The sequence below is a fragment of the Chiloscyllium plagiosum genome, chromosome 5 (assembly GCF_004010195.1).
Source record: "Chiloscyllium plagiosum isolate BGI_BamShark_2017 chromosome 5, ASM401019v2, whole genome shotgun sequence".
Taxonomy (NCBI): Eukaryota; Metazoa; Chordata; class Chondrichthyes; order Orectolobiformes; family Hemiscylliidae; genus Chiloscyllium; species Chiloscyllium plagiosum.
Genome location: NC_057714.1, coordinates 108,026,807 through 108,042,085, shown reverse-complemented (window position 1 = coordinate 108,042,085; position 15,279 = coordinate 108,026,807). Strand labels below are relative to the sequence as shown.

General features: G+C 40.6%; 1 protein-coding gene across 3 annotated transcripts in view; it reads left to right on the top strand.

The window, feature by feature from the left end:
• Positions 1–15,279, top strand: part of galnt11 (UDP-N-acetyl-alpha-D-galactosamine:polypeptide N-acetylgalactosaminyltransferase 11 (GalNAc-T11)) — a 161,950-nt gene that overhangs the window by 8,743 nt on the left and 137,928 nt on the right. For all 3 annotated transcript variants that reach the window (XR_006311743.1, XM_043690739.1, XM_043690741.1), the window contains exon 2: positions 14,081–14,142. The gene's annotated coding sequence lies outside the window, so the exon portion shown is untranslated. The remainder of the gene's footprint in view (positions 1–14,080; positions 14,143–15,279) is intronic.

Below are 15,279 nucleotides of genomic sequence, written 5' to 3'. Positions count from 1 at the left end.
TAGGTTCAAAAGGTGAGCGAGAGATGGAGAAAACTATCCAAATTCCTGAAAAACGTGCAGAACCTACTCCTGTGGAAAATAGGCGTTGATGTCTTCGGATCTCCGGAAGATGAGGAGCTAGTAAGCCTTGCTCTTTGCCTCTGAGGGCTCCAAGATAATCTTCTGGTCCAAGGTCTGCACCATGCAGCAGGATGATGTGACTATATGGGCTTAGCCTTGATGGACATACAGTCCCATGACTGTATGCGCCTCAAGTACATGTTTGTACTTTTGGGTAAGGTTAATGTTATTCAATATGACATTAAGAGTACAAAATCTCTATGGATATATATAAACCTTGTGAGATGTTTACTTAATCTAAAAGTTTAGCCATTCAGAATCAAAATTCTTAGTTGAAGTTTTATTGAAAGAATTCTGAGTAAACTTGTAAATTCATCAACAAATAAAGGGAGGTGATGGCATAACAGTAATGTCACTGCCCTTGTAAGTTAGAGTGCCAAGCTGATGTTTTGGGTACTGGAGTTCAAATCCCAACATGATGAATGTTGAAATTTGATTTCAATAAACAAAACATCTGCAGTAAAGTTATTAGTCAAATGGCGAATGTTGATTGTTGTAAGAACCCATCAAGTTATTTAGTATCCTGCAGAGAGGGAAAATACATTCCTTACCTGCCCTGTCCTATATGTAATTCCAGACCCAAATCAATGTGGTTGACCTTTAACGTCAGTGACACTCACATCTCATGAATGAAGAAAAGTGTGATAGCAAGTTTCATTTATAGAAAGTTCTTGTTCTCACTTTCTTAAATCATCCCTGAACGCCCACTAATTTTAAGGTTATTTTCCCTCGTCATGGATTCTACCGTATCAGTGGCAAAGATTTCTCTCTCTAAACTCCTCTGATTCTTAATGCCTCAATTTTATCACCTTTTAATCCTCTATATGCAAAGGCATACAAGCTAAGTCTGTGAAAACTGTTCTCACGATTTGGCCATTTTTGGTTCATTATAGTTCTGAAGCATGTGCGCTGCTTATTCTCCAAGTTCAAAATATCTTCATTGAGATGTACTAACACTAGATAGTTAATGGGAACTTTGCATATTCATATCCTAACCTCCACTTTTAATATTCTAACCAGATTGTGATGAAGATAATAATTTCTTTTAAGCCTTTTTTTGTACCTGTCCAGCTTTTGGATGCCTGAGACACATCAGAGCTATAGGACAGCAAGTGAAATGACTGAGGAGGAGTAAGATACTGAAGCCAGTAAGACTAAGAGGAAGAACAGGCAGGGAGAGGTTACTGAACATGTTGGGACTGGCAGTCTGAAGTGTCTTTTCTTGTTTTAATGCGAGGAGAATGAGAGGTAAGGCAGATGAACACAGAGTCAATATTATATACACAGCAGGTCAGGCAGCATCCAAGGAGCAGAAAAATCGACGTTTCTGGCAAAAGTCCTTCATCGATTTTTCTGCTGCTTGGATGCTGCCTGATCTGCTGTGCTTTTCCAGCACCACTCTAAACTTGATTTTAATCTCCAGCAGCCACAATAGATGAACACAGAGCTTGGATTAGTGCATATAATTATAATGTTGTAACTATAACAGACTAGACTGCAGCTTAATGTTTCGAGATCTAGATGTTTTAGATGAGTTAGAGAGGGATGTAAAAGAGGTGGAAGTGTTGGATGAAGATTAGGAAGAATATCACAGCTGTACTGAGGGAGGATACCTTGGCGGGCTCATCTAGCGAGGCCATAATGGTCGAGCTCAAGAATAGGAAGGGTGCAGTCACTTTGGGTTGTACTACAGGCCTCTCAACAGCCAGCGGTAGACATGTGGATAGATAATGAAAAAGAGTGAAAACAATAGTGTTGTCATAGGGAACGATTTTAACTTCTCATGTATTGACTGGAATTCCCTAGCTCCAAGGGCATGGACGGGAGGGTAATTTTGTTAGATGTGTCCAGCAGAGTTTTTGAAGCAATACGTAAATAGGCCAACTAGGGAAGGGGGCCATACTAGACCTGGTTTTTGGGAATGAATGAGCCCTGCCAGGTGATTCAAAGTTTCAGTGGGTGAACATTTCAGGAAGAGTGACCATAATTCCATAGATTTTAAGTTACCCATGCATAAGGATAAGAGTAGTCCTCAGGTAAAAGCACTAAACTGGGCGAAGGTGAACGACGCCAATATTGGGGAATGTAGATTGGGATGGCTGTGTGAGCGTAAATTCACATCTATCTCATGGGAATCTTTTAAAGGCCGGAACCAGCATATTCCTATGAAAGTAAAGGATAAGGATGACCAGATTCAGGAACCTTCGATGACAGTAGAAAATGTGAGCTTAGAGAAAAAAAGAAACATATGCAAGTCTTAGGAAACTGAAAACAGACAGATCTTTTGACCTAAAGGAAGCAGAAAAGAACTTAAACAAGGAGTTAGGAGGACTAAAAGAGTCCAAGAAATTATCTTGCAAACAGGATTAAGGAGAATCCCAAACTCTTTTATAGTTGTTTAAGGAGCAAGAGTTTGGTTTGGGAAAGGGTAGGTCCACTTAAGGACAAAGGAAGAAATTTATGTATGGTGCTAGAAGGTGTGGGTGAGGTCCTTAACAAATACTGCTTTGGTATTCACAAAGGAGAAGGACATGGTAGATGGTATGTTGATATTCTGGGGCATGTTAATATAAAAAAGAAGGTGGCGTTGGATGTTTCAAAAAGCTTGAAGGTAGACATGCCTCCAGGATCCAATAGGAGATATCCCAAAATACGGAGGGAGGAAACTGTTGGGGCCTTGTATAAAATCTTTGTATACACTTCAGTGACAGGAGGAGTCTCAGAGGACTGGAAAAAAGCCAATGTTGTTGTTTGTTTAAGAAGGGCAACAGGATAATCTGGGAAATTACAGTCGGTGAATCTTACATTAGTGGCAGGGAAATTATTGGAGAAGATTCTTTACTCACTTTTGGAAAAATTTAGACTTATTTGGGACTGGCAGCATGGCTTTCTGTGGGGGAGTTTGTGCCTCACAAATTTGATTGAATTTTTTGAGGAAGTGGTAACGATGATTTATGAGGTTGAGCAGTGGTTGTTGTGTACTCGGATTTTAACAAGGCCTTTGTCAAAGTCAGTCAGGTTGATACAGAAGCTGAAGTCACATAGAGTCCATGGTGAATTGGTTAGATGGACACAGAACTGGCTTGGTCATTGAAAACAGATTAATGGTGGAAAGGTGCTTTTCTGACTGGAGTTCTATGACCAGTGGTGTTCTGTAGGCATCAGTGCCGGGACCCCTATTGTTTATAATATATATAAATGATTTGGAGGAGAGTGTAGGTTAGTAAGTTTACAGATGGCACAAATTTAGGGCAGGTACTGATAGCAAGGAGGTTTGCCAGGCATACAGCAGGTTATAGATAGACTGGAGACTTGGATGGAGAAATGACAGATGGAACTTAATCTGGACAAATGCAAGGTAATGCACTTTGGAAAGTCTAATGCAGGAAGTAAGTATATAGTAAGTGGCAGAATCCTTAGTAGCATCAGCGTATAGGGAAATGTTGACAAAAGGATCCATAGTTCCCTGAAAGTGGCAACACAAGTGGATAAGGCATAGAGTATTGCCCAAAATGTCAATTTTCCTGCTCCTCGGATGCTGCTTGACCTACTGTGCTTTTTCCGCACCACTCTAATCTTGACTCCAGCATCTGCAGTCTCCATTTTCTCCCTGTGTAGAACTTCAGTTAGGCCACATTTAGAATATTGCATACAGTTCTGGTAGCCACACCACTAGAAGGATGAGGAGGCTTTGGAGAGGGAACAGAAAGGGTTGACCAGAATGTTTGCTTGGTTTTGAAGGTATTAGCTACGAGGAGAAAGTGAACAAATTTGGTTTGTTTTCACTTGCACATCAAAGGCTGAGGGGGCGACCCAATAGTTGTTGACAAAATTTTAAGAGACATGGATAGAATAGATAGTCAGAGGATTTTTCGCAGACTAGGAATGCCAATTACTCGGGCACATAGATTTAGGATAAAAAGTGGGAAAGTTTAAAGGAGATGTGAGAGGCTAATTTCTACACAGAGGGTAATAATGGCCAGGAATGCCCTGCCAGATGAGTTGGTGGAAGCAGATAAATTGTAGCAGCATTTAAGAGACATCGCGACAGTTACATGAATAGGCAGGAAATAGAGGGATACCAAATGTGTAGAGGTTAGAGGTTTTTAGTTCAGAAAGGCTTCATGTGTCGGCGCAGGCTTGATGGGCCAAAATGCCTGTTCCTGTGCTGTACTGTGCTGTACATTGTTGGGAAATTCTCTGTAACTGATTTAATTAGATGTAGGTGAGCAAGAGCAGTACTGACTGCATCTTCCCATAGGAAAAAAAATGAGAAGAATGATTAAATGGTTTTTGTGATTGGATTATGAGACTAATGGGTAGAATACATAGGAGAACATGTTAGACGATAAGAGAAAAGGATATTTGTATTTATCTAGTGCTTTTAATGAAATAATTCCCATTCCTTTCATGGGAGACATAGCATATTTAAAGAAATAATTTTGTGGGGTACTAAAACTCACTGTTATAGTTGTGTGCTTTTTATGGTTGTTCAGTGAGCCATATCCAAGTTCAAAAGGCTAGATAGTAATATTTCATATTTCCATGGAAAACTACTTTGAGCTAAATGTGGTCATCGCTACCCAGATGATCACCTAGGAAGCTGTACTAAGTGACACAATTTGTAAACTGGTTTTTAGTAATTGCTGCAGTTCCCTGATTGGCCTGTGATATTGCTGTTGGCAGATTTAGTTCAGAGTAAGGTTAGAGACATTGTGCATCATTTCTTAAATCAGCTATTCCTCTAACTAACCAAAATAGCACAGAAAACTAGATTTGAAATGCAGGACTTACAATTTTAAAAAATAAATTGATTCATGGGATATGGACGTTTCATGGTGGAGCAACATTTATTGTTTGTGCCCAGTTACTCTTGAGAAGATAGTGGGGAGCTGCCTTCTTAAACCATTAGATATAGGATCAGAACTAGGGCATTCGGCCCACTGAGTTGGCTCCACCTTTGATTGTGACTGATGTGTTTCACAATTCTATTATCCTGTCTTCTCCCTGTAACTTTTGATCACCTTGCCTAATGAAGAACATATCTATCTCTATCTTAAATATGCTCAATGACTTGGCCTTCACAACCTTCTGTGGAAATAAGTTCCACACATTTGCCACACTTTAGCTGAAGAAATTTCTCCTCATTCTGGGTCTTACGCATAGTCCCTTCCATCTGAGACTGTTCCCTTGACTTTTACTGGAAACATCATCTCCATGTCCATTCTCTATAGGCCTCTCAGTATTCTGTAAGTTTCAGTGGGACCTCCCACCCCTCTCATTCTTCTAAACTCCATCAAGTACAGACCCAAAATCTTTAGCCGCTCCTCATATAGAGTCATAGTTCATCCTGGAATCATTCTTGTAAACTTTTTCAATGGCCACCACGCTCCTCCCTTAGATATGGGGCCCAAAACCACTCGCAGTGTTCTAAATGCGATGTGAGCAGAACCTTATGCATCTTCAGCAGTACATTCCTGCCCTTGAAATGAATACCAGCAGTGCATTTACCTTCCTAATGGCCAAGTGAACATGCATGCTAACCTTAAGAGAATGCCAAACTAGGACTCCTAAGTCCCTTTGTGCTTTAGATTTACGAAGTCTTTCCCAATTTAGAGAATAGTCTACACCTCTGTTTTTTCTATCAAAGTGCATAAACTCACTTTCCCATATTGTATTGTACCTACCACTTCTTGAACCATTGTAGTCCTGTAGGGAAATCTCGAAGTCTGCCTTGGAGGATACACAACAATGCAGAATCACTGAGCAGAGACTGATAGCCAAGTTCTGCACCCACGAAGAGGACCTCAACCGTCATCTTGGGTTCATGTCATGCTACATGTGACCCCAACGTATTGTTCTGTATCTGTAGAATCTTCCTTACTGTCCTGTTTTGACACCATCACCTTGATAAATTGTTATGATCTCTCTACCTTAATTAGTTTGGACAGTTTTGAATTACTTATTTCTTTGGTTAGACCTCAAGGTGCGACTTTTATACGATTCATGGACGGCATGGTGGCACAGTGGTTAGCACTGCTGCCTCACAGCGCCAGAGACCCAGTTTCAATTCCCGCCTCAGGCAACTGTCTGTGTGGAGTTTGCACATTCTCCCCCTGTCTGCGTGGGTTTCCTCCGGGTGCTCCGGTTTCCTCCCACAATCCAAAAATGTGCAGGTTAGGTGAATTGGCCATGCTAAATTGCCTATAGTGTTAGGTAAAGGGGTAAATGTGGGGGAATGGGTCTAGGTGGGTTGCTGTTCGGAGGGTTGGTATGGATTTGTTGGGCCGAAGGGCCTGTTTCCACACTAAGTAATCTAATCTAATGTTTTTCCAGTCATTTAGTTTATTTCTAGCATCACCTTATTTTAAATTTTTTACATAATTATCTCTCTGCCTCATTTAATCGGATTATAGATAATCTGTTTGCTGGTTATTCAGCTTTTGATACTTCACTCACCATGTAACACTCTTGGTCACTTACAGAGTTTATGATCTGACACTTCACTCACAACAGTTGTATGATCTTTTGATTCCTCTGCCCTTGATCTCTCTGCTGAAAAACTCTGTGCTCTTCTTACTCACTGCACCTGATGAAGGGGCTGCGCTCTGAAAGCTTGTGACTTCAAATAAGCCTGTTGGATTATAACCTTGTGTGACTTCTGACTCTGTCCAACACCCAGTCCAACATTGGCACCTCCACATCACACCTGTTTTAGTGTCTGGTGAATTTTACACTCCTGTTATAGATGGTATACATCTATAGTGGAGGTGGTGCATGTTTGTGGGTGTGATGCTACTCAAGCAGGTTGCTTTGTCCATCTGCAAAGCATTTTGAAAGGTTTTGATGACATGAAAAGGTGCTAAGCAAATTCAAGTATCATATTTGTGTATTCATTAAATGAAGTTGTGTAACAGTGTCCAAAATTGTGAAGTATTGATCCTCCAATCACTCTCCATCAGCTGTCAATGAAACAATTATGAACCTAATTCAGTATTTGCTGTACTTGTCAGGTCATCAGCTACACAGAACTGTCTTAATTCTTCCTGACACATGTTTATTGTAGTGCTACTGATGTTTATATTTAAAATGTGGTTTTACCCTGATGAAATGGTGCTAATTTACTATTGAACTTATCAGATGTGCAAAATGTAGCAACTTATCTCCTTGAAGTTAGCTGAAATCCTGGAAATGTTTCCAAAGTGGTTGTAGAATGGGGGAGTTGAGAGTGTGGTGCTGGAAAAGCACAGTAGGTCAGGCAGCATCTGAGGATCAGAAGAATCGATGTTTCGGGCATAAGCTTATGCCTGAAACATCGATTTTCCTGCTTCACGGATGCTGCCTGACCTGCTGGGCTTTTCCAGCACCACACTCTCCACTCTGATCTCCAGCATTTGCAGCCCTCACTTTCTCTGGTAGAATGGAGGAGGTTGCGTCTCTCAAACATGATGGAAGTTTTTTTGAGGAAGTAACAAAGATGGTTGATGAAGGCATGGCAGTGGACGTTGTCTATATTAACTTTAATCCTTTGATAATGACTCTCATGGCATACTGATACAGAAGGTGAAGTCAAATGGGATCTATGGTTAATCAGTAAGATGGATACAAAACTGGCTCAGTTATAAAAGCCAAAAAGTCATGGTGGATGGGGGTTGCTCTGACTACAGATTTGGGGCTAGTGGTGTTTCACAGGATCAGTGCTGGGTCAGCTGTTGTTTGTAAGATATATAAGTGAGAGAGAGAGAGAGCACAGTGATTAGGCAGACAAAGAAATGGGTAAAGGTTAACCTGGGAGCTCCATCTCCACCTATCATTTTCTCGTTTCCACTCAACCTTTCTCTACGTACAAACAGTTCTGAAGAAGGATAACTGGACCTGAAACATTAACTCTGTTTTGTTTCTGTAGATGGTGCCAGTGTCGTTCTCCACCCCCCCCCTCCCCCACTAAGCCGAAGAAAAATGCTCAGAGACACGGTATAACAGTATAGTTTTACCTCCTTCATCTTTATTCTGGGCCCTGGAGGGAGGGAGAACGATCGCCCATGTGCACTGAGACATGAGTTCTCGGTCTTCTCTGGAGCAGCAGTTTCTCAATGACTATATAGTCATTTTATAGGGAGGAGCATACATATTAATTGGGTGGCCATTACAATCATAGAACATAGAACAATACAGTGCAGAACAGTCCCGTCAGCCCTCGATGTCACATCGACCTGTGAACTAATCTAATCCGTTCCCCCTACGCTATCCCATCACCATCCATATGCTTACCCAATGACTGTTTAAATGCCTCTAATGTGGTTGAGTTAACTACATTGGCAGGCAGGGCATTCCACGCCCTTACCACTTTCTAAGTAAAGAGCCTGCCTCTGACATCTGTCTTAAATCTATCACCCGTCAATTTGCAGCAATGCCCCTTTCGTACAAGCGGACATCATCATCCTAGGAAAAAGACACTCACTGTCCACCCTACCTAATCATCTGATCATCTTGTACTCTTTATTAAATTCCCTCTTAGTCGTCTTCTCTCCAATGAGAACAGACTCAAGTCCCTCAGCCTTTACTCATAAGACCTTCACTCCAGATCAGGCAACATTCTGGTAAATCTCTTCTGCACCTTTTCCAGCGCTTCCACATCCTTCCTGTAATGGGGCGACCAGAACTGTGCACAATATTCCAATTGCGCTGCATTAGCGTTTTGTATATTTGCAGCATGACATCACTGCTTTGGAACCCAATCCCTCTACCAATAAAACCTAATGCACTGCCTTTTTAATAGCACTATCAACGTGGGTGGCAACTTTCAGGGATCTGTGTACATGGACACCAAGATCCCTATGCACATCCACACGACCAAGAATCTTTCGATTGACCCAGTATTCTGCCTTCCTGTTAATCTTCCCAAAGTGAATCACCTCACATTTATCTGCATTGAACTCCACTCGCCACCTCTGTGCTCAATTCTGCAATTATCCAAGCCTCTCTGTAACCTGCAACATTCTTCTACACTGTCCAACACTCTATCGACTTTAGTGTCATCTGCAAACTTACTAACCCATCCACCTATGCCTGCGTCTAAGTCATTTATAAAAATGACAAACAACAGTGGTCCCAAAACAGATCCTTGTGGCACACCACTAGTAACCAGACTCCAGGCTGAATATTTTCCATTGACCACCACTCGCTGCCTTCTTACAGAAAGCTAGTTTCTAATCCAAACTGCTAAATCACTCTCAATCCCATGCCTCTGCATTTTCTCCAAAAGCCTACCATGTGGAACGTTATCAAAAGCTTTACTGAAGTCCATGTATACCACGTCAACTGCCCTACCCTTATCCACATACTTGGTCACCTTCTCAAAAGAGCTCAATGAGGTTTGTGAGACACGACCTGCCCTTGATGAAACCATGTTGACTACCTCCAATCAATGAGTATCGATAACAGAGACCAAGCCCCTTAGTGTTATACAACGAATATTCTTAATCTTGTTAACTGGATTCATACAATGGATACTTTTCCCCTTGTTAGCTGGCCTTGCATACTGAATGCTTCCAATATTGTCAAATGGCTTTACATAATGACTGCTTTTCCACCTTGTTAACCCATTACCCTTGCCAATAGCACTCCATTGTTAACTGTAAGTTCTTATCTGATCTGAGTCATGCTCAGCTGAACCTCTTGTTTCACAAAATTCAGAACTTAACTCTTTCCCTGCCTGCTAAACCCTATCCACATACTTGGTCACCTGCTGAGTTTTTCCAGCAATTTCTGTTGTTTTGTTTCTCCATGTCTTCCAATCCACGCCTGTCATTATTCTGTAAGTTTCAATGAGATCTCCCCTCATCCTTATAAACTCCAAGGAGTACTGACCCAGAGTCCTCAACCGCTCCTCAGATAACAAGCCCTTCATCCCTGGGATCATTCTTCTAAATTTCCACTGGACCCTCTCCAAAGACAGCACATCCTTCCTTAGAAATGGGACCCAAAAGTGCTGTCAATATTCCAAACATGGCCTGACCAGAGCCTTATACATCCTCAGCAGTGTGTCTGTACTCTTGTATTCCAGCCCATTGGAAACAAATGCCAGGATTGCATTTGTGTTTCAACTGCCAACCGAACATGTCTGTTAATTTTGAGAATCCTGAACTAGGACTCCTAAGTCCCTTTGTGCTTCAGGTTTCTACATGAATGCTTTCCCTGTTCAGAAAATGGTCTACATCTCTATTCCAGCCTCAGGCAACCAGCTGTGTGGAGTTTGCATCTTCTCCCTATGTTTGTGTGGGTTTCCTCTGGGTGTTCTGGTTTCCTCCCACAGGTGTTCAGGTTAGGTGGATTGGCCTAAATTGACCATAGGGACCAGGGATGTGCCGGCTAGGTGGATTCACCATGGGGAATGCAGGGTTACTGAGGTAAGAGATGGGTCCGGGTGAAATGTCCTTCAATGTGGAGTTGATGGGTCGAATGGCCTGCTTCCGCACTGTAGGTACTAAATGATCTTCTATGATCTCCCTGCTTCCTCAACACTACCTGCCCATCTACCCATCTTTGTGTCATCTGCAAACTTAGCAACAATGACCTTAGTTCCTTTGACCATATTGTTAATGTCTAGTTTGAAATCCAGGTTATTTAGTCGTATTTTTAAAATCATACATTGGGAGTTTGTTGGAAGTAGAGGAGAGAGTGAAGTGATGAGCCTGTAGAATTCTTTGCCACAGAAAGCAGTTGGTGTCTAAATGTTGAATATTTTCAAAAAGGAGTTAGATCTAGTTCTTGGGCCTGAAGGGATCAAAAGGGTGCAGGGAGAAAGCATGAGCAGTGTACTGAGTTGGACGATCAACCATTATCACATTGATTGGCAGTGCAGGCTCGAAGGCCCAAATGGCCTACTCCTGTTCTGTTTTTATGCCTCTAAAATGGAGTCCAAAAATACCAGAGCATATTCCGAGCAAATCAGAAGACGTAATGCTTTTGTATTTAGCCTCATTAATCATAAATATAAAGTAGAGTTGTGTTTAATGATAGTCCACAGTTATTTATTTACATGTTTTGTCGACATGTTTTTAGTTTTGTTAAACAATACACAGTTTGCAAAACAGTTAACATTAACAGCAATTTTACAAGGGAGCGAAGCAGCAAAGTCAGCCCCAAACCCTAACAACCAATTTTCAGGAAATGAGGACAAACCTCAAATCCCGTTGTCGACATTTTACTAGTTATTTGGCAATTCCTACTGCAAATGTAAGTCTCCATGATCAATAGATCATGTTATAAATTATTTTATTTATAGTATTCACATACAATCTGTTTACTGAAAAGTACTAACTGCTAATGTGCCGAAAATAGCACATCATATTATTATGGAGCTCAAATAATTTATAAAGTCTGAAATATAAAACAATTAATGCAAAGTTAAAATATTTGCAGTATGCACTGTGAATGGCTAATACAATAACATAAAAATGTAAGATTTGACAATTTAAAATTATAATTAAAATTTTAGTTTCTGGATTTTATGGACATATATGTATCTTAAGGCCTTACATGAAGAAAAAAATGGCGTTTGTTTTTCCCCTCAAATTAAGGAGGAAATTATTTTAGAGTCATAGAGATGTGCAGCATGGAAACAGACCTTTTGGTCCAATCCTTCCATGCTGACCTGATATCCCAACCCAATCTGGTCCCACCTGCCAGCACCTGGCCCATATCCCTCCAAACTCTTCCTATTCATATACCCATCCAGATGCCTTTTAAATGTTGCAATTGTACCGGCCTCCACCACTTCCTCTGGCAGCTCGTCTCATACATATACCACCCTCTGTGTGAAAGAATTGCCCCTTATCTTCCAAATAACTACCCAGATTTGAAATCTGATAATTTATCAATGGAGTCTTGTTTTAAACTTGTTTTAGCAGTCCCTAATAATCCAAGAAATAAACTAATGTTTTCTTTTGGCAAAATTAGATCTCTGGCTTACTTTATTTGTGCAAAGATGGTTTGTCATCATCCAAAATCACAAGTTACAGCCATTGTAATCTCTTATCCTGTTTGTACCCATTAACCATGTCATCTTTTTTCCTGCCAACTTGTCTCGCACTGCCCTTTTTTGATTTCACTCAACTATCTGAAATAGCCAGAAAATTTTCAGTAATGGCTTCTCCTCCCAAACAGAACCTATACACTGTTAACTAATGTCCCATGTAATGGCTATGAGGATTATGCGATTTATATTTCAGAATATGCCTTAAAACCTAGATTAAAGTGAAACTGATCATGAGACTTCTGAAATCGGCCTGGTAATGAACCTAGTTTAGTCATGGGACTGGCTGAGCACGGTGAAGCGTCCTCACCTGGGAATAAAGGATGAGGGCAGCTGTGTTAATAATAAATAGGCTTATTGGCTGTATGCTTTTGGGGCAGAAGGAAAAAGAGAGAAAATAAGAGAACAATTGGTATAGTCAGCAAAGAGAAGAGACTGCAGATTCTTCAGGAGCTACTGAAGCCAAATGTGGGTATCAGTGAGGTGCATTCTGCATTCTTTTAAGGAATCTGAATGATTTGTCCTGGCATGGTCTGACAGAAGAGCTTTACTCTTGGTAATGGATTTGGGAAATTGCAAAACTGAGGTAAGTGTCTGGTGACAGTGACTTGAAGTTGCTATTGGATGAAGTGGCAAAATGTGGACTCACTGGAAGCTTGAGCAATTGTGGTCTGTTTATTTTAAGGACTGTAATTCTGTGGAAAGTGCGATGTTTGACAAGTATAAAAGGAGACTCCCCTTTCTGCAGTTTAAAGCTGCCTTCAGTTCATGTTTTTAGTAATTTGTTACCTCACCACTTCTCCCAGCTCCTCCACTACCTTTGTGTTATGATGATCTGCAATCTCTTTCTTTGAAGCCCTGAGATTTTAAACTAGACCTTTGCCAATAGTTCCATTTAACTCTCGTGAGCCACTGTCTGGCGCGGAACAGAATATGCGCAGCTGTTGAAGCCAGAGCTAAATTTTCAATATGACAGACAGATACTATCCACCATAAGACTGCCCATTTCTTTAACATTGGTGGCCTCCATCCTTATCTCTGTCTATGAACGTTTACCATTTATCTATGCCTTCCTCACCTCGTCTCAATTTTTCAATATTGCCCATGCTGTCCGCATTCTTTCTCCCAACTCCCCCCCGCCTCGCGTGTACACACACTCACACAACTGATCAGTTTATCCAAAGTTCCCACTAATGCCCTATTTCATACAAAATGCTACTAGTTTATCCTTACTGACCTGTATTGGTTGATGGTCCCCCACCTTAAAATTTTCAGCATCTATAATTAAGAACAGCTATGAAATCCACATGTCCCTGCTACTTTACCATCATCCAACCTACAAACATGCTGTCTGATCTTTCTGTTCCTTTGACTCTGATGTTTTGTGCATGTTTCCCTCCATTCACTCTACCATTGATAGTTGTGTCTTCAGCCAACTAGGCTCCTAGCTTTCAAATTTCATTTTGAAACCCTCTCTACCTCTTTCTTCTTCGGCTTTAAGGCTGTCCTTAAAATCCACTTCTAAGATCCAGCTTTGATTACATTTCCTAGGGCACTTGCATTTTTTCCCATAACCTCTGAAGTGCCTTAGAATATTAAACAAATAAGCAAGATAAAAACAAGTTGTGGTCATCATGAATTTTGGTGCATTTGAAATTTGGGTAAAGATTTGTTAAGTTCTGGGTAAAGGTGCCTTGTTACTTTGCAGTAGGAAAATCACACTTTTCAGGCACTCTTCCAAACAAATAACTCTGCTACTTTTAACAGACTAATTTTGCTTAGCACGTTAAGACTGTTCGGAAAGCGTTAACATTAAATGTCACACTATGTTCTCAACCAGTATGCACTATTCATAATACTAATGATTTCTGACCATTTTCAGATCATTATTAATTTCTTAATAATGTTTGTTTCTTTCATTAGATGAATAAAGCAACATGCTTCATGCTTTTTATGAGAATGAAACTGCAAGTTACATAGCTGGGGTAAGTAATTTGGTGATTTAAGCTGATTCCTAATTATTTTGATCATAAGACCTATGAAGTAGGACATTCAGTCCATTGAGTCTGATCCAAATTCAGCGACATCATGGCTCATTTGATTACTCAATTTTCTTGCCTTTTCCCTTTTAACCCTTGATTCCTTAACTGATTAAAAATCTGTCCAGCTCAATCTTGAATATACTTAACCACTCAGTGTCAACAGCCCTCTGGCGTAAAGAATTCCACCGATTCACTATGTTCTGAGAGATGAAATTCCTCCTTGTATATGTCTTAAGTGTGCAAACTTCTCTGCGATTTTGCCCTGTGGTCCTCGACTCTCATGCAAGGAAACAACCTTTCCACATCTACCTTGTCAAGTTCCCTAAGAATCTTGAATGTTTCAATAAGGTTGCCTCTTATTCTTCTAAATTCCCATGTGTATCAGCCCAATTTACTGAATCTTTCACAAGACAGTTCATTTATGTTTGGATCAATCGAGTGAACCTTCCATGAACTGCTTTCAATGTCCGTATATCTTCCCTTTGATTTTTCTGCAGTGTTTTTCCAGTTAAATAATGTTCAGCTCCTCTATTCTTCCTGCCTAAGTGCATAAATTCACATTTTCCTACATTATATTCCATCCGCCAAGATTTTGCCCACTTGCTTAACCTGTGTTTATCCCTTTGTAAACTCTGTCATCCTCACAAAAATGCAAACAAGGAACAAGAGTCGACCATTTGGCCCTTCATGCCTGCTTTGCCATTCAATAAGATTTTGGGTGATCTGATTTTAACCTCAACTCTGTGTTTCTGCATACTCCCAATAAGCTTTCATTTCCTTGGTAATAAAGAATCTATCTAACTGTGCCTTAAAAATATTTTAAGACTCTGCATCCATTGCCTTCTGAGGAAGGGAATTGCAAAGAGAATCTCAACCCTTAAGAGAAAAAAAGTAATTCCCATCTCTGTTTCAAAATAAGGAGTGCCTATTTAAAACAGTGATTCTGAGTTTTAGATTCTCCCACGAGAGGAAACGTGTTTTCAACATCCACCTGGTCATGTACCCTCAGGATCTCCTATGTCTCAATTAAGTCACCTCTGACTCTTCTAAACTCCAGTGGATAAAGGTCAAGCCTGACTA